Here is a 26154-nt window from a genome sequence, read left to right as displayed (position 1 = left end):
ATCCAACATTCTGCTGGTCAAAGAGTGTGGACAATCAGTGGAGCGCCCCCTTATGGCCACGCTACGCCCTCTTGTTCCAGGGATGTTTTTGCAACGAGTTCTCACCCATCATTGCATGTGCTTTCCATTGCCCGCCAGGCGGCCTGCTGCTCATACACACTAGAGATCATGGGACTGTGCTGCGCGGTACCAGGTAATATTATCCCACCAATAATATCACCATATATATGGTCGTGGGATAAGGCCACGGGCAATATTATTGGTTGGGATAATTTATGAGGTGTCCCCCGCCAGTACCATGGATTAATATTGTCGCAAAAATATGGCGATATTTTGTATGGCGATATTTTTGCAGGGATATTAACACATGGAACCGTGCTGCGCACTTGAAGCATGCGTACTCTTGCTGGAGATGTGACCTTTAGAACACAGGCACCATGGAAATGAGTCTGACTTTCCGAGGCATGCATGCTCGTTTCTGGAAAGCTGCAGCCATCAAACTCAATTTCAGAGCAGCCCTTGCAATTCATATGAAAATGTCAGCGCCAGAAGCCTCATTCTTCAGTCACTCAACGGCATTTACAAATTGGATGCGCATCAGCGACGCAGCGACCATGCCAAACAGTCTTGCTACACAGGACTGTGGCTCTCTTGTCACCGTGATAGGCACCCCACAAGACCTCCCCTCGTTGAAGTGCACCTAGGAGGTCCAGCATGTGGGGGGGGATAGGCAAATGTCAGCCAGACTCGGACTGGCCTACAGGTCAATAGGGCAATGCCCGAACCAAAAATGCTAGTGTGGGCCCGTTATTTTTTGTCAAAGTGGGCCACTGTTTTGGCCAATATGGGCCAGTTTGATGAGTTAGTTCAGCATGTGGCTAGTAGTTTTGACCAGTGTTGCTGAATAAATAGTCTTTAAAATGCACAATTTGCATCACATTTTATGGAAAAACTCCCCCTTGGGTACTATTCAGTGTTACAAAAGGAATGAATTGCCATTTGCAACTGTGGGCCACTTTTTTTACCGGTGCCCGAGACAATTTTATGCCCCAGTCCGACCCTGATGATAGCTGGGAAATGAGGCAAAAAATAATCTAGAACTCACTTTGCTATAATGTTATCCTGCGTGTCATGACTCTGCAGCTATGTTAGGTTAATATACTTCTATACTGCGCCAAAGGACGCCGTCGTAGTATCAGAGTGCCTAAGCTTGTCCGTAGATTGGTGTGACGCGACCCCGCAAAGCGTACCCAGACCTTCATCTACGGATATAAAGGAAATGGGCGCGGGGAAGATAAGAGGATGGGAAAGCAGGAAATGGATGCAAGGAACACAGGGCGGGAGGGAAGGATGCATGGAAGGATGCACAGGGGAAGAATGTTTTGTGGATGGGTGGACAACGGATCTGCAAAAGGGAGGAGGCGGACATGTCCTAAAGTGTTGCAATAATTAGGTTTTATTTCCGGGGCAGATTCGGAGCATTGTAACTAACACAGTGACTATCTTAATATGTTGCGTGGTAAGAGTTCCGGGTTCCCGCAGGTTTTAGCAAAGATCCCCATCATTTTTACAAATGGCCAAAAGGGCAGGCAATCCTTAAAGGGCAGAACGCACAAGGGAGCGACGCGATGGGATCACGGTCCAGGATGTTAAGAGTCCAGGTTGGTGCCACAGGAGGACAAACTCCTAAATTCAGGCAATCGCCAGACAGGTGGCCACAATACGTTTCCCCCTCTCCCTGCTTCTCCCCCAGAGTAAAGCCCACAATGCAGCTCAGCGGAGTGATCCATATTTAACCATATACTACAAACCAGGGCAGTAAACCAAGGTTTATACTGAAGCCCTCTTTGAGAACACAGAGAGAGACTCAGAGGCATTCTCTACCAATGAAAAGCTATCAGAGTGTCTCTGGTTCAGGTTATGCTCATTCTGAGGGGGGCTGGTGGAGGACAGTGCGAAAGGACAAAGAGAGCCACCCTGTCCCGCTGTATGTTTAGAGCATACACATTGCGTCGAGGTGACCCTCCCACTTTATTTCTAAGCCTCCTTGTCCAATGACCCAAAAACCATCACTCTTCGTTGCTGTACCTCGTAGTACCATCACATTTTTTGATGTAATAGTCTATAGAGCGCAGAAGTCCTATGGCTATAAAATCTTTCAAGTTAAGTGACCGGAAAAAAACAAGCTGGTGGAGAATGTCAGAACACTGCCTAAAATCTTAGGGATTTATTTATTTATTTGTTATTTATTGAGCATTTGTAAGGCACTTTACACAACAGAGTTGTGTTTCAAAGCACGCAAGGCTAAATGGGAAGGGTACAGGGGAAATATTAACAATGGTAAAAACAGTAAATATGCAGTCGTGGTCCTACTAGGCCTTGTGGCATTCAGGCGTGCAAGTGCATTGAGGAGAAGTGCAAGGATGGGGATGGAAGGAGAAGCAGAAGAGTGAACAAGTGCTGGATGAGGTCCCAGGAGGGAAGTGCTCAGGGGAGAAAAGGAGGAAAACCTCAGGCAAAGTGCTAGCACAGGCAACTCTCATGGGTGGCATAAGGAGCCCTAAACTGGGGCCCACAATGAGGGGGGCAGGTCACATGCAGGGTGGGGTTCAGGCAGTACGGCACTAGCGGAAAATAAAAGATTGTAATTGTTTCTTGAATCTTTAGGCTGGGCCCAGATGCCTGAAAAGCCAGACTTTTCCCACCTGCTGGACCAAAGTTAATTCCAAGTACATTAAATTGCGCATAGCAGGAGAACCTACGTAGTTTTCCTGGCAGGTAGCTGGTAAATCTGTGAATGGAATATTTTGGGGCTGTGTGATGGATGCCTTGATTACTTAAGCCTGCAACCTTGAGCACGGTTCGTGCCTGAGGAGAGAACTAATGTAATATGCAAAGTAGGGGGCGGCATGAGCGCTCTAAGCTGAGTTGGCCATAGTACGAGCTACAGCCTCCTTCACTAGACCCTCCTAATTTCCTTTTGGGATATAACTTCCGGCCACGCTGTAGCAGGGACCACCTCCCCGTCACAATTCAGCAACACCTCCTCAGGCACTTTTGTATCAGGTGTCACTATTCACCTCCTTTCTATTCACCAATTCTCTTTAATGTCCTCTTTATGATTCACGACCTCCAATTCTCCTCTTCTGCCCTTTCGCAACCTCTTTTTGGCCTCCTTCCTTCCGTTGCAGATCTTTCTGCTCTCGAATCTACCTATTACCAAATGCGCTCCTTCTCCATAGTCCCACTATGTTCCTGGTCAGCTCTGCACTCTAGAACTCCCTCTTACTGCCGTGCTGGAGATAGCTAATATATTATACTTGGGGTGAATGTCTCTACCCTTATTGGCTGTTAGGGTCACCTGACTCATCTGAGCATGCTCAATCCCTGGGATGCCCGGTCGTCCTGAATTTATGGACACAGTTTTTAAATAGGGCAGCCGCCATTTTGAATTCCACTCTAGAATGTTCTCTCGGCTAGCTGGGTGGCACCTGCTGCTGGTTGTCTCTCTCCCCAGGAGTTTGTTTCGGCTGTGTCCTAAACACCAGAGGTGAGTGGGCGTGTGAGCATTTCGCTTGAGGGATGTGGGCACTGAAAAACCACTTCTCCTGCCTGTGGTCTGGCATGGATGTTGCCTTCTGCTGCCCATCTGGGCACTAAGCGAGTAAAGGGTTTCAAATGAGAGTCCTCTTTGGGGAGTGGAAATCACTCCTGTGGATTACTTGGCTCTTCCCCATCGTCTTTATGTCTCCAGATCTGCAACTGCATTTCCCTGGTCTGTTCTGCATTTTTCCTATTGGAGAAAAGGAGAGTTACCTTTTTTTCAGATAAGTCTGTTAGCCAGGTCCGGAAAACCTGGACTTGGAACCCGCTCTCAGGCGAACCTTTTTTTCAGATAAGACTGTTAGCCAGGTCCGGAAAACCTGGACTTGGAACCTGCTCTCAGGCATCCCTCTTGACTGCAACGACCTCAATAGGCTTCCTCCACAGTATCCTTCCCTCCACATCAGCAGGTAACTCTCCTGGATCCGGTCCAGGTTTTCTCTCTAACACCTAAAGTAATTCTGAGAAATGGTGTCTGTGAACACGGGATTTCCAGCATGAGGCAGGGTGACGTGGCCTGGGAATATAACCCTTTGGGTGACAGAGCCCGGAGGACCCTGGGGTGTCGTGCCCAGGTCCCCAGTGTTACCCAAAGTCACGTTGTCACATATCCTAAACACCACAAAGAACAAGAAAAGGTGTGGTGACCGCCATGTCGTTGGCACATGTGTTTTGTGAAGTATGTGTCTGAACATAGGGGTCGGGGGGATGTTATACACAGCAGCCATGGATTCTTGAAAATGTAGCTGGCGCACTGCTTTTCCCACCATGTACTTAGAAACGCCTTATACTGTACTTATCTGAGGCGGATAATTCCGAACAACAGCTCTTAGAATTCGGCTGTCGACTTAGCAGCGTGACTCACTGGCATGTGTCTCGAGCACGACTGTTATTCAGGGCTGGGTACTTCGACTGTACTCCATTATGCATTCCCTATGGCAGCCAAATTGCACAGAAAAGTGCACATCTAGCCGCAGCAACGAAATCGCTTCTAACAGCAGGAAAACTGGAGTAACACCATGTTTGAGAGACAGAAATGACACAGGGCCTGGCACAGTTTAGTTTCTAAGTGCTACCAATTTTAGCAGAAAAGGGAACAGAGGAACAAAATGATGTAGAGATTTACTGAAGAAAACACAGTTTGGAAAAATGGGGGAGCAGGCATAAGAAATGTGATCACCTGGTTCCACAGTGAGCAATTTAGCCACTAACCCACACCTGCTCCTGACACACCGTCCTCTTTCCTTGTAATTCCTCATGATCGTGTGCGTTGGCGCAGTTTGCTATTAATGCATCGTTTGCATTTGCAGACACTTTGCGCATGATAACCTATTTATCAATGGCTTAAAGTAACTTTCACAAAAGGTAAGGGTTACGCGTGACAGGTAGCGACCGGTACGTTGTCCAGTGCAGGTGTTCCACTGACACCCTGACTCACCAGCATGTGATGGTGTCCCTCAGAATACCTAGTGAGACAAACCTTGACAAAGCCATTATTCCTTTGGTATTGTGGAACAGTCTTATATGTTGCCAGGTACTGACCACATATGCCATGGTGCACCCCTCATATGCCATCTATTGTCTTGAAATACACAACTATTCCCATCATCTGAAAAATATTGCCAGCATTAAGCAGCTATGTCTATGGTAAGGGGCTGGTATCACTACCAGGCACTGCCATCGTAATGAGAAAGGCATTGGTAGCTTTTGCCAGGTTTGCCATTAGACTCCTAGCTAGATCATTTACCAGGTACTTCTATCATTTGCCTGATGTTCACATTATATGCCCCAGTAATCAAACCATTTCGTGTACCAACTAGTCTACCACCCAACCATGAGTACCAACTTTGGTTGAATGATGATTGTATGTAAATATGTTCTACGTCCAGCGCTTTGGCGAGAGTGCTCTGTAAATAACACATCATTATCAAACCATTTACCAACTATTGCCGTGATATGCCTAAGTACTGTCATCATTGCCATGAATGGCCATGTACTCGCACAATTTGCCAGCTACTGCTATCATACTAATGCAATTTACCAGATATTGTCACCTTGTGCCAGCTACTCAGACAATGCACGTGGTTGGTATCAGTGGTACTGACCTTATTTTACAGGAGTGAGAGCCGGGTGGGGCACCGGGTAGCATGGCTGTCAGGATCATATCTTCCTTCTGTGTGATAGTGAAGGGGACTGGAAGTGCACCTGCTGACACCCAGCCCATACAAGGTCGGACAGCTTAGCATTTCATCGCAACTGGACAAGCCCATGACTGGTTCTAACACATAACGGCAGGCTTTTTAAAGAAGTTTGACCATGCTAGGCAAATATCTTGTTTTATTGGGGATGTATCTGTTTGGGTGATGCGGTCTGGAGACTACCTTGGTTAGCCTGGCTCTTTACCTCAGGGTACCTCAGTTCCCATATCTTGCCAAAACTGGAAACACCTAGAAAAGAGCTACGTCCACTGCAGAGTATTAAAAAATCAACAAGTGAAATGCTGCATCCTGTCAGAAGCAGGACTGCTTCATGAATTCCATTGAGAAATACAATTAATGTGTTTTAGTACCCGGCGAGGGACAATGAGATTGTAACATGCAATCTCATTGGCACTCGTCGGGTCGTTACCAGCCCGACAAAACCTTACCTGCATCCCTTCATGTTCCAATGTTCTTTCCTTTTCCGTTTCTGGCCACCATGGAAAAGGAGAAGGGACTACATGTAGTCCCTGCTCCCCGTTCCCTGGAAGCCATTTTCTGTGTTTACTTTTTTAAACACTTTTTAATGGTCGCCATGGAAAGGAAGAAGGGCCTATGTGTGGTCCCCTATCCCAGTTCCATGGGGGCCATCTTCTTTATTCACCTTTTTCTTTGTTTTTGAATGGCTCCCATGAAAAATGAAAAGGGACTGCATATACTCCCTTCTGCCTGTTCCTGGCGTCCATCTTTTTTCACTTTATTTTTTTCATTTGCGAAATGCTGATAGTGTCTCGCAACTTCAAAAAAGACTCTATTAGTACCCCGGTCATATGGGCTGGAGTACTAATAGTAATAAGCCTCTCGCTGGCCGGGGGGGGGCATATTTCCACTTCAGGTAATTCCCCAGCACCTGCATTAAATATGGGCCCCGTGCATTACCTGAGGCAGTAATGCTCCCACCACCCCCCAGCTTGGGTCTTACTGCTTAAGTAGATTTCATGTTCTGCATCGTGTCTGCATGTGAAGCTGCCTGTTGCCGCCAGCAGCCACTAAAACCCAAGTGACATTTATAAATATTCTAATAACACATATGCATGCCGGACTAACGTGTTTGCTTAGAAATGTTCCACTGCCCAGTTCAGAATCACTTTCACTCTTTTAGGCGTAGGCCGAACAAACCACATTGAAAAAGCAATTGGGTTGTGGCAACTAAAGGCACTTTTCAGTTAGACATGTGTGACTGGTTCTTCCTCACATTCACTAGCCTTTCAGAGACACTGGCCTGTTGAGCGGCCAGCAAGCACTTACTTCTTGAAAGGCAATGTAGTCCAATTAATAAATTGCTGATTATAATCTCAGGTGACATGAAGTTGAATACTGGCTGCCACACATAACCACATTGTGTAACCCTGGGCAACTCCCTTTACACTCCTACAGAAGAGTTTGCTTACCTGCCAAAATTAGAAGCACTTACAAAATGTCTAATTGCCAGAATATGGATATAAGAGATAAAGTACAATTAATTAAACAAACCAGGTTCAGGTCAGCACCACAGCAGTTTCATGTTTCTTTGTGGTGTACATTTAGTATATGATTATGAATAATCCGCCCGGTGTGCCATTTCTACTGATTTCTGCACATGAACACAGAAGGAAATCCATCTGTTGTCTATCTGTATTGATTCATATAAAATGGCAAACAGGGAAGCGCGGCCACTTTGCTCATGTCCCTCATGCCTTGAAGGCCTATTGCTTTGCAGACTGGCAGCAGGGACAGTGCAAAAAAGGACGCAATGTTACATTTGATCACTGCTGACATGTTTGTTTTGAGGAAAGAAAAGGAACTGGCTTACATGTGGAAACTCCAAGCTATTTGTGTGGACCGTACCTATGCACCTTTAATGACAAATGCACTTTTTCATTAGAATAATGTGGAACAATACTAGTTGCAAACTATTTTTTCAGAACAGACCGTAAACGTGGATAACTGCTGATAACCTGACCACCAGAAATGTGGGAAAAGTAAAGACCATAAAACCGGACCTTAATAATAACACCATTTTATTTCTGTCACGTTCCATTTTACAAATCCTAGTTGGACACGTGGGCACGATACAAAACATGCAATAGAAAAATTATGTTTTCTGTTGCATTTACAGACCCCTGCACTGGTGGCATGTGAATGTAGCAGTATATGCACTATTTTAATTTTGTAAGCTTTCATTTATAGTTTCAACAAACGCATGTTGTGCATGTACAGCGCATTGTGTTGTTATCAACGTTGCAAACACTCAAGTTTCACAAATGAATGAGGAAAATATAAAACTCAAGAACCCCGACACTGCACCAAAAAATCCTATTTTTATCTGCACTTTGTGGCACATAGAAATAGAAGAAACAAAGAGCTTGCCCCGAGTGTGCAGGGCAGATACAATTGTTAACAAACAACCCGCCCATGCGTGAGCTTCTGTGGCCTAAAGTAGCCAAAGATGACCCTGCGAGATAGTCCTTCCCCGCCTGGCTGGCTCATGGAATGGCAATGTAGAGCAGTACAGAATGACTCAATGAATGAATGAATGAATGAATGAATGAATGAATGGTGTCCCTGAGTGATCATTCTGATATCTGTGGAGATTTTACCTTTCACAGGTTTAGAAACGATGTGTGACCCAGAGCAACTACATGGCCGTGCTAAGTGCAGTGGCAATGGCCGGTCCACTTCCTGTGTAGCCTTTGGTGGGATGGCAGAATTATGGTTGGTTCTCTTTCACACAGTAACGCGCAAGGTATGTGTTTAGTTATTTATTCATGTGTTCTTTTCATTACACGTTCTTCCCCCAGGGTGGGATAACATTTTGCAATTATACGGGTTTTCTCATGCACATTTATATCCAGGCGTTTTACCATGGGCTCTTTCAAAAAATCTTCATGGAAATAGGTACTAAATGTTTCTTTGTTGCACTAAGTCCATCTTATTTTGTTCCCCATGTTACTGAAGATATTACCAGTTAATTCTTGTTTCTCTTTGTTTTTACTCCTCTCAAGTGTAAAATGCATTACAGCATGATCACTCACCAGTGAAGGGACAATCCAGTGATTACCAATTCAAATACAGAATCTGGGAAAAGAATATCATCAAGCCAGGAAGAAGCTGCGCCATTAGACCACGTGAATGGAGTCGGGCATAGAGCACTACGAGAGACGTATAACTGCAATAAACAGTGGACATTAATAAAAGATGCCCATGGGTCACACTTCAAAAGGTCTTCTCCAACATAGTCAATAGCCCGGGTTGGGGATTGATTTGATACAATTGGAAGACACAAAGATCTTCCTTTGTCATACTTTCAAATCTCTTATAATATAGGTCTGCCAGAATTATAAACAAAGCCTTTTTGTACAATCATGTAGGGCCATTTCCAGCTCCTTTATGATCTCACTGGTGACACCGTCGTCAGGAGTATTATAGACGTATAATAAGAGTACTCGCTGCTCCACTCCATTCACTGACAACACAATCGTAGCAGACAGAAGATAAGGATACATATTTGCTGATAAATACATAGTCAAAAGCAAGTTACTACTAGCTCCTAATATTAATCCTCCAGAAGGTCTACCTCTCAGGTTCTGACGGGATTCCCTCTGAATGATCTGATAACGGCCTTATAGAAACTTGTGTGTTAACCAAGTTTCTTGTAATGCAAATACCTCAGCATCAAGAAGAAAAGACAGCCCTATAGGATTCGTAGAGAAAGCTATACATCCTCTAGTATTCCAAGATAAAGGTCTTATTTGGTCACTAATCAATGTCTTTGGTCAGGAAATATCGTCCACATTTTCTTCTGTACGTAGAACTTTGTTTCTAGGACCTGAAGTTATGATTTTATTAACCAAAGTATTAATCTCTGCTTTATGCTTCTTTTTTCTATAGGATGTAGATTCTGGTTTAAACACTTTTAAACCTCTTTCTCCTCCACTCTTAAATTCATAGCAGATTTTGAGAAAACCCCATAGAGCAAGATAATATGAGTTCAGAAAAGATGGGGGATACAAGATGAACCACAGCCCAATTTGCACCAAGGGCTGAAATTTCACTAATGTAATACTGCTTGATGAAATCATGTCAAGTTGTGGCAGCTGATGAATTAGTTCTAACAAATCTGCTGCTCGATTCCAGAAAGGGCTTAATGTTCTGTCCTTTGATTTTATAAAAGTCAATTAGGGTTTCACTCTGGGGTAAACCCTCATTAGATCTAAATGTCGAGGGCTTCCTATTTCCCGGCTCTGCAACAGTTGAATAGATTTTTTTTATTTTATTTATTTATTGCGTATTTATATGGTACCTATACAGAGGTGTTTCCAGGCACCACAAGACAAGATGGGGTGGGGGGAGGGGTGGTGGGGGACATGGGAATCAAAAAGTAAAACGACAAAAAAGGGTTATATTGGCCATGTGACAATCCTACCATACAAGTGCATGAAAAAGGTGGTGAGTGCAAGGGGAGGAGGTGAAGGAGAAGTGCAGCGGTGGGGTGCCCCCCAGGGTGGGGTGCCGGGCAAGTGCTGGGTGGGCCAAGGTGGCAAGTGCAAGGGGAGATGGTGGAAGAGGAGGAAGAGTGCAGTGGACAGTGAGGACCAGTTGGGCTAGTCCAGGAAAGGGGGCCCGAGGGCAAGTGTGGAGAAGGGCCGCTAGAGAGACTGGTAGAGGGTGGTCTGGCCCCTGTATGACTCTGGAGGGACCAGGCCCCAGTGGCAGATGGAGAGTTAGCATTTCTAGAACTTAAGAAGATCCAGCTGAGGGGGGAGGGAGGCCATTCCAGAGGGAGAAGCCAGCCGAGTAAAGGGATATACCTGCCACTCTCTTCTTAGAGAATCGTTTGATCTGCAGAGAGTTGGAGCCAGAAGACTGAAGGACTCTGGCCGGGAGGTCTTCAGGAAGGGACTCAAATGACTTGTTCTCAAAATGTAGTTCTTCATGTTGTTCTGGAATGTCCTTTTTTAATACAGAAAACAGCCCATGAGTCATAAACCACACACCAACCGTTGGACTCTTGTGAATAGGATGATGGTGGTGGATGGTGTTTTACTTGTACCCTGAACGTTCAAGCCCTCATTGCGACAGAATCCCCATAGTATTGCATTGTATTGTATTTATTGTGTTTATATAGCGCTTTATTCCAAAGCGCTTTACATTATAACAACAGAATACATAGAACATTATAACAGTAGAAGCAATTTACAATCATTAATCAGACCAATAAAACAGTAAGTAGAGCAATTAATCTGTGAGGGAAGAGGGAAGAGGGAAGCGGCGAGGAAGGGAAGGAGGAGGGAAACAGAAGGGGTATAAGGGTGAAAATGAGGGAGGGTAAGGGTAAGGGGGCGGGTAGAGAGAAGTTCATAGGGAAGATGCGAGGGAAGGAGAGAAAATGAGAGGTGTGGAAGATTTCATGGCGGAGAATGGAGGAGAGATTTCAGGGAAGTACGGAAGGAGGAAAAGGTAGGTATAGAGCGGATTGAGAGAGGTAAGGAGTTCCAGTGCAGGGGGACTAGGAGCTGAAAGGAGCAGAGTAGGATAGGAGCAGCAGGAGGAGTAGGAAAGGAGCAGTTAATTTTCCTAGCCTCTTTGCCATTTGTGCCTGAGATTCCATGTTACAAGCAAGCTGAAATGCAGAGCTGTCTCCTATACAGGGTATGGGAAGTTCTGACCACCTACTTTCCGGGTGGAGGTGAAAGCCCCCCGACTCCCATTACATGTCGTGGATCTCGGGTAGCACCCGCAAAATCTGACCAAGTTTTGACCAGTTTGATACAGATTTCCTCACACATTTCAGTATTCAAAGACTCAGTGTGGAGATGCAGCAATAGATTTGCATAAGGCACACCTCCATAAACTTGCCATGTGGGCTAGCTTTACCACAGACATGAAGCCCCATCCAGTGCCGCTGGCATTGCCAGGCCGTCCGCTACTGCCACCGCCTTCTCTGTCATGAGGCGTTCTGTGTTGTCGCCTGTGTACTGTGCTTGGTTGCTTCCCAGCTCGGTTTGCGCTCTGTAGATCCCATACATGCATGAATGGAAGGACTGGCATTGCCGGCTGTCACAGCCATAAAACACAGATTAGGACGGACCCGCTCTCCTCAAAGGCAACATATGCAATGGGAAGAGGGCTCCATCTGATGCCAGAAGACTCGATGAAAGCTACTTGTCTCCCCGAGTGAGCGAAGAGGGAGAGTAACATTGCGGAAAAGCAGTTACCTAAAGCTGGAATTAAATGAGGCCTTGCAGCAAAATGAACTAATGTAGGCCACTGACGTCCAAGCTCGGTGTCCTTCCCAATGCGGGTCACTGGGAAAGACCATGAACTCACGCTGATGTGTTCAAGGGATAACCCTGCACCTTTCCAGCTATCACTAAACAGCTCTCCACTCCCACCCGCAGTGCTCTTCATCTCCTCCACAGCCCTCTCTCAGCAGACCATATCCCTTGCTCTTTGAAGCTGGTGGTCGGAATCCTCTTCACCTTCTCGCCACAGGCCCGGGGGGGGGGGGGTGGGGTCTGCCTATGGACCGTCCTCCGGTCTGTACTGTCAAGTTACTGACCACCATTCACTATCCAAAAGTTTAAGTATTATCCAAAATAAAATACACCAACCCTAATATGTCTTGGAACCATACCATTACTGTCCTCGAGAGAAGTGCTCCAGAGCTATGGGATCAAGGGGACCTGATTATGGACATGCGGAGGGAGGCCCTGGTTTCCTTATTCATACTCATGTTTATTTCCGAGATGCGCAAAACATTCCATAAAAACAGTACAAGAGGTAAAAAACATATCAGTGCAAATGACAGGAATGAGAGGTTTAAGAACCATACAAATTCCCATATCATAAAAGATTTTGGTATTATACAGGAGGTTAGTAAGCCAGTTAGTGAGTACGAGATGGTCAGAAACATGCGGTAGACACTAATTTGGAATGCCCTCTGCCCAATCACAGTTCTGCTCCTCTAATGCAATGTTGGTTGGTCAGACTCCCCAATAGCTAGCTGCAGGGGTGGAGGGGGGCCAGCTCAAGCCCCAATAGCACACTGTTGGTAAGACTACGTTCCCACCCTCACATTCATCTACAGGATGCAGGAGTGCTTAAAATGCTATGGTATGGTCCACTTCGCACCTAGCTTTCACCCTTACTCCCTTCTTGTTTTTAAGCTGGAACACACGTGGTCACTATCATCTGTCGGAACAGGCTGGTCTGCTGGATCACATCGACAGATTAAGTATGATCACGCCCCATCGACAGATTAAGTATGATCACGCTCCATCACGCTCCAGGAGACCTGGCTCGTGAATCCCGCTGTGACTGACGGGTGGAATATGATCACTCGTTTAGCAACACACGGACCCAGGAGATGTCCAAAGGGGCGGATTAGCTCTGAGTACCAAGCAACCATTGGGTCTGGTGGAGGTACCCTGTACATCAGAGTAAGTCCTAATGGGTAGAATTACCTTTCCATGATGTGCACAGTAAAGGTATCCTTATTATTAACATCTATGAACCCACCTATAAGAAAAACCATGCTGTAATAATCAATGAAATAGAGATGATCATTGGTAATCTGGGGGGAGGCATGCCGGTCCTTATTTGTGGGGACTTTAATGCAAGGATCCCTCAAGGTTCTCTAATTGGGGCGGGAGAATTAGACTCTTTTCTTTCACCTTCTTTGCAGGATGCAAATTCAGATAGTGCCTGTGCGGAGAAACGGTTGGGCTAACTTATTGTACTCAGCGGGTTTCTCCACGGCAAGCGCAGCTTACCCTTCTGACACCCCCGTGAAATTCACGAGGATTGGGAATAAGAGCAGCAGCATAATTGATTATATATTTGTCACTAACCATCCAGCTCTGATTAGAGACATGTGCGTGTGTCAACGCCGCAAAAGCGATCATTACCCGCTAGTCCCTAGTCTGAATTCGAAAGCCGCACCTCCTATTCTCCTCTCCACGGGTACCCTGAAAATCAATGTTCAACTGAACAGGATTACCTGGAGTGACAGTGGGATTGGGCAGGCTTCTGCTGTGGCTTGTGATAGTCTTGGTGTCTTGTTGAGGGCTAGTCCCCTGCTCACAGTAAAGCCCACTGGTCAGACACCAGAGGCAGTTCTCACCCTATTTGAAACTGGTATGGAGAACATTACATTCTGTTCCATAGTTCAGTCTAAGTTTTCATTGCCGCAGTGCCACTGGCCTTAATAAACCGAATCGGCATATGTTCGACAGGGCTATTAAAGAGAGAAACCGTGTCTTGCGCCGTGAGCTACGAGCATTGGCCACTTTGAATTTTGATCCAATGCAGCACGCTAATGAGGATAAATCTATCAAAAGCATTTATCGTAAATGGCTAAAGCGACATAGATATTCCATCAAATGCTCCCGTTGGCCGGGCACTGGTGTACGCGTCGCTCACAGACCGATTCGTTGGTATGGGCAACTGCCCTTTATGGCTTTTTCGTTGGATCAGCGTGACCCAATTGATTCCTGTATCTTGGAGGTACAGCATTATTGTCCCAGTTCTAAAAAAAAACGACATCACGCCAACCCTCAAAATTATCGTTTATTAGCAATGGTAGACACGCCGGCTTAGATCTTTGCTCAAGTTCTCTGAAAAGAGCTTGAGGACTGGGAAGAAACATCTAAAATTATCCTGTTTAATCAAACAGTATTTTGCAAGGGCTTGAATACCTCTATTAATAGCCTCTTACTGATTACAATCATACACCAGGCGTGGCTGGCACGTAATATCCCAGCATTTGTGGCTTTCGGCGACTACAGTGCCGCATTCGACACTGTGGATAGATGTAGGCTATTGAGTAAGCTACACAACTGGAACAACCCTGCTCGGTACTAAAAATGGTCATCCACCTGCATGCACACACTAAGGTGGAGGTCTGTTTGGACCGACAGGGTAGGGCAACCAATTGAATAACAACTCAAAAGGGCCTCAAGCAAGGCTGCATTTTAGCGCCCATGCTCTTTAATTTGTTCCTGTCTGCCCAGGGAAACGCCATTGAAAATCCTCTATCTGTGCCCCCGAAAATAGGAAGTATTCCTCTGCCATGGATGGGTTATGCAGACGATATCGTCTTGCTACACCTAAACCCTGCAGGCCTACTGTCATCCTTGTCTCAGCTAAACTCACTCACTGTGAATAGTGAAAAACCGAAAATAATGGTATTTAGCCCAACATATACCTAGGAATTATTCTGGATAGCAAACTAAGTGGAACAAAGCACCTGGATCAGGCAAAATTAAAAGTTGCCACAATAACAGGCTCCATAGCGTCTCTCGCACAAAAGGGTAGGGTTTACTATCTGGGGGGCATTGATCCAGCTGTATCTTGCTAAGATCTTACCCATTATTTTATATGGGGCCGAAATTTGGGTGTTTGCTAATCTTCCTGAGATGCTCAAATTGGAGCGCTATATACTCAGGAGACTGCTGAGACTGCCCCTCCCCAGCCCATACACCCCAACACTGTGATGGAAATGACTTACTTGGAATTTGGCGTTGTGCCTATTCACATCAGGCACATCAGGGAAACAAACCTTGGAATCGTATCCAGAGTGCATTCAAAGCATCCTAAATGGTCTAGGAGCATGGTGATGGGGATTTAACCCAGGATCACCAAGCAATTGTTCAAGATTTACCAACATAACGCGATAGCTATTGATAGGTACTTTGGGACACAACCCTGCATTATTAGAGAATCTAATTCAGGACACCACCGCAAGCCAACTTTAACTTCCAAATCTGGTTATCGTACCGAATGGTGAACACTGAGGCCTTGAGGACAACTCGGGTCGAAACACGTGTCAGCTGACTTTATGGGAATTAAACCATCCACAGATCAAAAACTTGATGATATAGTTTTGAATTCATATTTATACACTACATCTTACTTTAGAAGGCAGAGCGTGAATCGGCAAGACCAACTCATCCTCTGTTTAATTCAGTCAAGGTCTTTATGGGTAGACCTTGTGGAATTGGTGACGCAGCTAGCCATTGTTTATATTTATAGTGGTCAAAACACACCCTCAGGGGTACAAACCCATACACACTTTTGAAGAACAATATATCGCTATCTGGAGACACAGGTGTCGAGGGCATTAAGGACAAATTGTACATTTTTGCACACCTGAGGGGAATTGTATAACTTTGAACAAACCTCATTTCATGCCCAAAACATGTGAAGCAACATGTAATTGATACTCTCAAGATAATAAGGGCAACTTGCAATATTCTGAAGACCTTAAGAATCATGGAAGGATTTGAAGAAATTCTAACCTTTTCTCACAACATATGGAGCAACATGTAACTGATCTGTGTTTTGAACTTGCAACCTCATAAAATTACAATTTATATCACAAAGAAGTTTCAAATCTGATTTCTTTCTCTCTTCTACAGTAAAGGGCGCAGGGAAGTGAAGTATCCAACTTCCAACTCGCCAGAGGTTGACTTAAAGGCTGCACAACCGCTTCTTTTTCCCACCATACACACTGTTACCCTATTCAGGTGAAGCTGCATCTTAGTTGCTTGACTTTACTTTCGAAATTGGCCAACGCACCAGGTGACTCACTTATGGGCTTATTATATAAGGTAATTTTGTCTGGGATAAAAACTATGCCGACGAGCAACCTAGCGAAAATGTGGTCGACAGCTGGTAAATGGCCTCCCAATGGCTACAGAGCTGGCCTTGAGGTGGCCATTCAAAAAATGTAAAAAATATATTGGTTGAGCAAAATCAGTAACTAATTGTGAACTTGGCCACAAAAAACCTTGTAGCGCAATTTGTGAAGTATATACGGGCCTGCCAGGAGAAACCACGGTATATTCAAAATTTCGTGGGCGAACAGCTTGGCTTGGGAGTATCTCAAATTAAAATGTAACATGGTTAGGACGAGGGAGGTTGTGGGGGAATGGACTGGTACGCCGAGGGGGAGAGAGTGTGCAGACTGTGTGGGGAAGAGCGACTGGAGTCTGTTCGCCATCTTTTGACCTGCGGCTCTTCACTCTTACACCGCCGGTCGCAAGCCCTGAGTGCAGCGGGGCCTTTGGGGTTGACATCAGCTGATGATATCTGGGTGTTGTTCATAAGAGGTGATCACGAAGCGTGTACTGTATTCTTTACCATCCCCTGGCGAAAGATTGTGACCATATTGAAGATACTATCGGGAGGAGATGGCGTTATTAGATTCTAACCGTCCAACGGATGAATAGTGATCTATGTATGAACTCATATGATGTTTGTTTTTTGATTGTCTATTTGGTATTGGCTTTAACGTTGTGATTTGATTTGATATGTTGTATTGTAAGCTATTTTTGCCAACTATATAATATGGTAATACAAAAAATAATAAAATGCTACAAGTAACTTTGAGCAGGGATTATTCACTAATGAGATGTTGCGCACTGGCGCACCGAGCACTCAGCACTAAACAACACTTTTTGCTGATACAAAATGACTGTGTTCACAGTTGGTGCCGTTTCCGTACATACATTTTACTGTACAGAAAATTCTGTCCTTACTCTACGCTAATTTTTGTTTTCTAAAACAAATGATAATCAGTGGTGCAGTGTACAATTTGCTAAAAAAAATGTAAAGGGCCTAACAACTGTATCCTGTCAATTACTGTGCCGCAAACTACTGCACCCCCTCTGTCTACTCAAGAATAAATAGTGCCGGGCCTGTCATTGAGCACACTCGCCCAGGTCCATGCCTCACATTACCAGCTCCCTCTGTCCATTTCCACAGTGCGCATTGAGAATCCAAAACTAAAACGGGAATGTTTGGCTGCATTGAATCCTTTGAGCTACCCGCACTAGACAGCATTTAGCCCCCCTCTGCGGAATGGTCCATCCTGTGTTAGTAACATCGGCCGCCAGCGCGTTCGGGGTTTGGTAAGTCAGCGGGTCACAGTACTGATGCACACAGAATAAATACCACTACGCCTCTCCTTGGCATCCTCTAGTCGTGACATTATAACTGTCCGGTTAGGTTTTATTTGTAATATTTAAATAACATTATTTTCTTCATAAGTTTAGCTTTTCAATTCTAGCTTGGTTGAAGTGGAAAGGTTTTAACACGGGCGGCTTGCATTGGGGGTAATGTAAAAGTAACGTGTTTCTTTATAGGAAAGCAAAAGCATTTTTCCATATTTGAGCTTTCAGTTTGCGTGGATAAAGTTGGATGTTGGCTGTCAAATTGAAGGTGCAGTGAAAAAAGACACTCACAGAAAGGGAATGACTTGTTGTAAGAAATATTGCTGGGAAGTTGCATGGCTGTTTCATAAAAGCTGACAAGTCTTTTCTGATTCTAGAACCAGAATGCTTGGTATACAGTCAATAACACGTCCATGTGTTAATGTAGTCCTTTAGACTGAGGGTGGGGTCATTATCGTGGTATAATGACCCGCCATCAAGTCATGGCCCAAGGTGAAGCTGTGGGCCGTAAATTGGGAAGAGTCACTATACCAAGCAATAATGACGCCTCCGGGGGTCTATAAAGCTATTAGCACATAGTGGTAATAGCAATGCATGTTTACTGGTCATAGCAATGCATGTTTATTGGTCATAGCAATGCATGATTACTAGTCATAGCAATGCATGTTTACTGGTCATAGCAATGCATGATTACTGGTAATAGCAATGCATGTTTACTGGTAATAGCAATGAATGTTTACTGGTCATAGCAATGCATGATTACTGGTCATAGCAATGCATGTTTACTGGTAATGGCAATGCATGTTTACTGGTCATAGCAATGCATGATTACTGGTAAGAGCAATGCATGTTTACTGGTCATAGCAATGCATGATTACTGGTCATAGCAATGCATGTTTACTGGTCATAGCAATGCATGATTACTGGTAATAGCAATGCATGTTTACTGGTCATAGCATTGCATGATTACTGGTAATAGCAATGCATGTTTACTGGTCATAGCAATGCATGATTACTGATCATAGCAATGCATGTTTACTGGTCATAGCAATGCATGATTACTGGTAATAGCAATGCATGTTTACTGGTCATAGCAATGCATGATTACTGGTCGTAGCAATGCATGTTTACTGGTCATAGCAATGCATGTTTACTGGTCGTAGCAAAGCATGATTACTGGTCGTAGCAATGCATGTTTACTGATCATAGCAATGCATGTTTACTGGTAGTAGCAATGCATGTTTACTGGTCGTAGCAATGCTTGATTACTGGTCGTAGCAATGCATGATTACTGATAGTAGCAATGCATGTTTACTGGTCATAGGAATGCATGATTACTGGTAGTAGCAATGCATGTTTACTGGTCATAGCAATGCATGTTTACTGGTAGTAGCAATGCATGTTTACTGGTAGTAGCAATGTATGTTTACTGGTCGTAGCAATGCTTGATTACTGGTCGTAGCAATGCATGTTTACTGGTCGTAGCAATGCATGTTTACTGGTCATAGCAACGCATGTTTACTGGTAGTAGCAATGCATGTTTACTGGTAGTAGCAATGCATGTTTACTGGTCATAGGAATGCATGATTACTGGTAGTAGCAATGCATGTTTACTGGTCATAGCAATGCATGTTTACTGGTAGTAGCAATGCATGTTTACTGGTCGTAGCAATGCTTGATTACTGGTCGTAGCAATGCATGATTACTGGTAGTAGCAATGCATGTTTACTGGTCATAGGAATGCATGATTACTGGTAGTAGCAATGCATGTTTACTGGTCATAGCAATGCATGTTTACTGGCCATAGCAATGCATGTTTACTGGTAGTAGCAATGCATGTTTACTGGTCGTAGCAATGCTTGATTACTGGTCGTAGCAATGCATGATTACTGGTAGTAGCAATGCATGTTTACTGGTCATAGGAATGCATGATTACTGGTAGTAGCAATACATGTTTACTGGTCATAGGAATGCATGATTACTGGTAGTAGCAATGCATGTTTACTGGTCATAGGAATGCATGATTACTGGTCATAGCAATGCATGTTTACTGGTCGTAGCAATGCATGTTTACTGGTAATAGCAATGTTTGTTTACTGCTCATAGCAATGCATGATTACTGGTAGTAGCAATGCATGTTTACTGGTCATAGGAATGCATGATTACTGGTCATAGCAATGCATGTTTACTGGTCATAGCAATGCATGATTACTGGTGATAGCAATGCATGATTACTGGTCATAGGAATGCATGATTACTGGTCATAGCAATGCATGTTTACTGGTCATAGCAATGCATGTTTACTTGTAATAGCAATGCATGTTTACTGGTCGTAGCAATGCATGTTTACTGGTCATAGCAATGTTTGTTTACTGCTCATAGCAATGCATGATTACTGGTCATAGGAATGCATGATTACTGGTCATAGCAATGCATGTTTACTGGTCATAGCAATGCATGATTACTGGTGATAGCAATGCATGATTACTGGTCATAGGAATGCATGATTACTGGTCATAGCAATGCATGTTTACTGGTCATAGCAATGCATGTTTACTTGTAATAGCAATGCTTGTTTACTGGTCATAGCAATGCATGATTACTGGTCATAGCAATGCACGATTGCTGGTAAAAGCAATGCATGTTTTGCAGTTTTGGTGGTGAAGTAAAATACCTTAACTAAAGTTAAAAGCAAACTGTGTTAGTAAATTAAATGTGGTCTTATTTTGTACTATTTAAATAACAATGCTGTCTTCATAAATTAAGCATTTTAATAGCAAACGTGGTGAATCTGGAAAAGGTTGAGATGGCCGTGAATAAGTTGTAATGTAAAAGAAAATGATTTCTCTTCAAAAACGTGAAAGCATTTTCCCATGTTTCAGCTTTCTCTTTGGGGTGCTAGTCTGAACAGTGCACTGAAATAAATACTGACCCAGAGAGGGAGTTTATTTCGAAATTGCCTTGGCGGTAGCTACTGACAGCTCTCCGGATATTCTGATTGGCTGAGAGGAGGTCAATAATAAACTCCATGAGTTAATATGTCTTATGTTATAAAGCACTCTGGGTGGCATTCAGCAGCATAGCTCTCATTGGGCGGATGAGAAAACTCTGGTGTGTCACCAGCGCAAAGGTCATTGTTCAACTTATGAGATCGTTTTTCCATCAAACATGTAGGTATATCATATTCAGCGGCACTTTCTTCAAAGTTATCCTCCTCTGCAGTCGCAGGTTGCCCTAACACCTTAGAACAAAATATGTTTCAACACTATGAAGAGTCATCAGTGCAAGATGTGCGCTAACTAAATTCCAAGTAACCCCATGTATGTTCTTACAGTGGCATGGAAAATGCACAAGCCATAAACATGTGATGCAAAAGTGGTGATTCTGGGTGGGAGTGTGCGCATGGCAGAGTTCACTGAGTGGGAGCATGCGCATGGCAGAGTGCATGTGTGTGAACGTATGCAGCCCAGCAGTCGAGGAGCAAGGCAACACACAGTGGACAGCCAGAGGCAGCATGTCACCTCGCAGACTTCATGCACCCAGAGTGGGACACAAAAAGGAAGCCCTCCCTGGGCCAAGCAGTAACCACTCACACGTGAAATGCAACACAGGTGGGATCTGCTCCATGCGTCGCACATCCATGACCCCAGCTGCTTCCCTCAAAGGTTTTGTTTAGATGGAGGTGAGGGCAGGATGGGAATGGGGAAGGGACTTGTAACTACGCCAAAATTAGCAGTCCCGCGTGCACCTTTCACGCTTGCCAAATGGGCCCCTTTTATCCAGAGCATATTCATCCAGTTCTTGAATTTTAGCCAAACGCGCTGTGCATGCTGGAACTTGCAGTTTTACCCTTTTAATTATAATTACGGACTGCACAGTAAGATTGGTTAAAAAAAATATGAATTAGATCAAGGGTAACCAAATGACTTGTGGCTTGCTTCTGAAAACCAAAGAAAAGCAAAATTTGGCAGTCGACGAGTGGTGAGTTTCAGACAACCTGCACACCTGTGGTGATGCTGCCCATGATTGAAGCAGGCAAAACGGGACGCTTCACCAGTTCCATCCTCATCAGATGCCACAAGGAACAGCACTCAACCAATGAGTGCCATGCAACATATGTCAGTGTAGCGACCAGGGGTCAAGTCCTAAAAAAAAGTGGGTGGGACTCATTAACATGCCAATTGAATGTGACATCACCAGGAATTAGCATATCAAGGTGCCCTCTGAAAAAAGTGAGGGGAGACTCCGTCCACCCTCTTGTACCCTCCACTTGAACCCTGGTGGCAACGTAATACAGACACAAATCAAATCACAGGCACATTTTCCAACTGCCAGGCACCATGAGCAGGCAGCAGCGGCCTGGCAGGAGAGAGCTCAGCGCAAGCCATTTTATGAAGATGCCCCCTTTGGCAGCACATGGAGGAATGCCAGCCAACACATTACAATCATTGCAAAGTCCACGTTTTGTGCACATTTCTTTAAGGCCTTTACAAACTTCAAGCTGCGAATGTTAAACAAACTGGAAGGCCACAACAACAAGAGGAGAGTGGACGATGAAGGGGGCGACAGCCCACACTGCCCCTGTAACAAGCATGGACTGCCCTCCCATTTCCTTCACCCCCCTGCCTCGTAGCGTGCCCTTGATCTGGGCCCCTTCATGCAACAGGACTCAGAGCAGAGTGAGTGTGGGTTAACAAATGCCACAGCATGCTGGATGTTACCTCACAGGTGCTCTGTAGCCACGTCAGAGCCAGCGGCCTACCTGAGCCCCCTGTGAGGAGCAACGTGTTCCTCCGAGGAGGTCGAATTCTCCACCTTCCTAACGGTACCTCTACGTTTACTTAACGGTTTTACTTTTTACACCCCACAAGGTGTGCGTCTCTGCTGGCTCGAGTATAAAACCCTGCTCCCAGATAATCTCTGCCCGCGCTTTAAATTCCTCCCAAATTGCGTGTCAGAGCCACATGTGGCCTCGGTTCTGGAGGGTGTTGCCCACCAGCTGTAGGGTGAGGCCGCAGAAGTGGGCCCTCTGTCCCGCAAACTTTCAGGCAAGAGCCGCACCACTCACTGTGCCACAGAGACCGGCTTAGAAATGATTGAAGAGCGAGCCCTGTCATATCAATCCGAGCATTCATGAGGATGCTAAGATTCACAGCCCAAACTGCACAATTTACATAACCCATCATAGATGCTATAGAGGAGCAGTGCTGCAAATAGTGTTGGATGGAGAGTGTGTGGGTGTGTTGGGGGGGGGGGGTTAGGGGCAGTAATGGGTGGGCTGCCAGGGGGTAGTCCTTTTATGTTGGTGGCCGTCTGGGCTTTACGTCTTGGAAATATGGTCACCCCAACCAAATGCCTCTTAGCGTGAGTCAGGTCAAGAGAAAAAAAGACTGACTGAGAGGAAAGCAGGCATAGACAGGCAGACATTGCGACTGAAAGACGGCAGGGGCGTCAAGGTCACCAGGGGTCGTACCTGCGACCCCTGAGGTGTCCCTTGCTACCCCTAAAAAAATAAAATTATTATTTTAAATTGAGGCTCTTGGGCTGTAACCAACAGCATGTGGTTCTTAGTTTCTGGAGTGGCTGGTTTTCTGATAGCTATGGCCGGCAAGATAGCTCAGTGGGTTGAGCTCTCGCTATTGCAATGTGTGTGTGATCTGCAGGTTGCAGATTCGGCTCCCGGCAAGGTCAACTCAGCCTTTCATCCTGCTGAGGTTGAACACAAGTTGGGTGATATTGTATGTATATTTGTCCAATATGAAGCGCTTAAGCTTAAGTGCTATATAATAACACATCATTATCATTTGGCCTTTGACCTCTACTTGCATTCACAGTAATTTGGTAATATGGGCCCAGGGCCGGCCTTAAGGGCAGCAGCGCCCTGGGCGAATTGGCGCCCCCTTCGCCCACTGTGCGCCCCTTGTTAACAGGGGGTGGGGCGGAAGGGGGCGGGGCCAGAATTGGGCACTTTTTTTCCGCTCAGGTGAGGAGGTTAAATATGGCGCGTTAGCACCCCATTGTCATTGAATGAGCCTGCCGCCGCGGGGTCATTCAATGACAATGAGGCACTAAAATGCCACCTGCTGCACCTTCTCCCACAACGCCAGCTCGGGGGAGCCCTCGAAAGACTCCTTCGAGCTGGCGTGGCGGGGACTAATGGCGCCCCTGGGGGCGTGGCGCCCCGGGCGGTCGCCCGGCTCGCCCCCCCCCAAGGCCGGCTCTGTATGGGCCTATACGTGATGATATTAACGATACATATAATGATCCATTCTTGTGTAAATGTATATCACTTTATACATTGTATATATTGTAACCATATTTTTCGGAGTTTACTAAGAAACAATGCTATGTGATGCCACTTTCTGTTTTGTCAAGGGGGAAAGGTATTGTTCCATCACTTCCTGTGATGTCATCAGAGGTCAAGCGTCGTGTGATGTCACTTCCGCTACCCCAGGCATTTTGGTGAAATGACGTCCCTGAAAGCCGGGCAGGCAGACATACAGGCCAACATTATCCATTCCATTCCGGGGATGCTAATCCACTGCGGGTTTTAACTTCGCATTCTGGGACCTGCCATCCTGGAGGTATCCATTATAAATGCAGGTCTAGAAGTCCCAGAATACAAAGTTAAAACCAGAATGGACTACCATCTCCCGAATGGAAGGGACAATGTTGGCATGTATGGGCAGATATGCAGGAAGACAGGAAACTAGATATAACGAGGCAACTTGGCCAGGAGGCAGATAGGCCAACAGGAAGACAGGCAGATGGGCAGGCAGAATTAAAGCGGGATGCGCGCAGAGAGGCTTATTCTGTACAGACTGCTGGGCCCTCCTCTAATGACCACTGGCCGCTTGTCACAGGCCTCTGTAAATACAGCAGACGGGTGATGACGCAGTAGGGAGGGGCGCCGAGCAGTGGACAGTGCCGCCCGCATCTCCGGAGGCTCTGGTGAATCCTGGACACAGGGCGGGGCCATTCAGTTAACAATTAATGTCTTTCTGGTGCCCGTTGAGACACCCGGCTCGCTGCACGTTCCGAAGTAAATTGGATTAGCCCCGTGGCTGCCATCGTCCGCCGACTATCTTTAGTGACAGGAGTTACCTAAATCCACGCAGAGCCCTTATCACCCTGCGCCTCACAATAAAACGACATAGAATGGGGCAAATCAGACTCCGCAGCTGCCCGAGAGCCCGCAGGTACCACACCTCACCGGCCTCGGCGCAGACGCCCCTCCAAGTCTCGGCAGACAGCACGTATTAAAGCTCTAAACCCCTAGCCCGAGGGCGTCCAAGCGCTATAAACGGAACTTGCAGCGCAATGCGTCCTGCGAGTGATGCCAACGCCTATGGCGTTTGTGAACGTCGCTGTGTCCACTGCACACAACAGAAAGTAGCAGCACTGTGTTGCAGTTGGAAGGACAGGGGCGCGCATTATATTCCTGTCTCGTGTAACACGCCTCTCTTTGGCGGCAGACACCGCGCAGCCTTAGGGCAGTAGTACGAGTCTAGACAAATAGCCTATGTGACGTTACACCCATGGGATAGCACGGCTGCCCGCCTCCCCTTCTCCGAGACTGCGGCCGTCCTCTCCCGTGGCGCTGTCCGACTCGTGCGGCACCAGAAACCAAAACAGAACCCGGCCCATTGTGCCGCGGCGCACGCTGCACAGCGCAAAACGCGCCACGCAGAGAAACACTGCACGCAATGTCCACAGAGAACACAAGCACACATTGCAAAAACTGACCGCACCGCATGCACGCAGTGCAAATTTGACCAAACAGTGCAAACGCTTTGCGCACATTGGGAACACCGTGGAGAGACACACATGCCCCACAGTGGAGACGCGGCACACAGCACGCACGCAAGGCAACTGTGCATTGTTTACGCCTCCGCTCCCTGTCATGACTGCCCCCGCATGAGTCAATTTGACAAGATACTGACCCACCAAAACAGAAATAATTCATTAACTCTCGCTCTGGTCATAACGCATGCCAGTACACTGCCCGCGCTGTGTAAGCGGCAACAATGTATGCGTCCAGAAGCCGCCTCGAGGTGGCACGTGGCGCTTACAAATCACCAAATATATACATCAACAAAACATGTCCGGGGCACCCAGAGGAGCACCGGTGCTGTCTCTTTCCCGCTTGGCGCTCCCTCTTCCCGTCTTCCTTCCAAGCCTGTAGTTTCACTCCCTGGGCCTCAGGCGCCCAGGGTGCCCTCAGCACTCAGACTCCCAACCCTCCATCTCTCGCTGTTTCTTCTGGACCTCACTCTCTCCCTCCAGGTCAGCTCAGTCCCACCGCCCCACTACACAAGCGTTGCCTCTCCGCCTCCCTCTCTCCCAGTGGTCTCTCA

The 26154-nt window shown here is 45.9% G+C and overlaps 1 protein-coding gene across 30 annotated transcripts in view; it reads right to left on the bottom strand.

Moving 5' to 3' along the window:
• The window catches only part of ANK2 (ankyrin 2), a 1645279-nt gene that overhangs the window by 1060280 nt on the left and 558845 nt on the right, over positions 1–26154 (bottom strand). The gene's annotated exons all lie outside the window — the stretch shown is intronic.

This window comes from Ambystoma mexicanum, chromosome 6q (assembly GCF_040938575.1).
Source record: "Ambystoma mexicanum isolate Mex_15411 chromosome 6q, UKY_AmexF1_1, whole genome shotgun sequence".
Classification (NCBI taxonomy): domain Eukaryota; kingdom Metazoa; phylum Chordata; class Amphibia; order Caudata; family Ambystomatidae; genus Ambystoma; species Ambystoma mexicanum.
The sequence above is the reverse complement of the archived record's forward strand: the minus strand, read 5'-3'. Positions and strand labels throughout refer to the sequence as shown.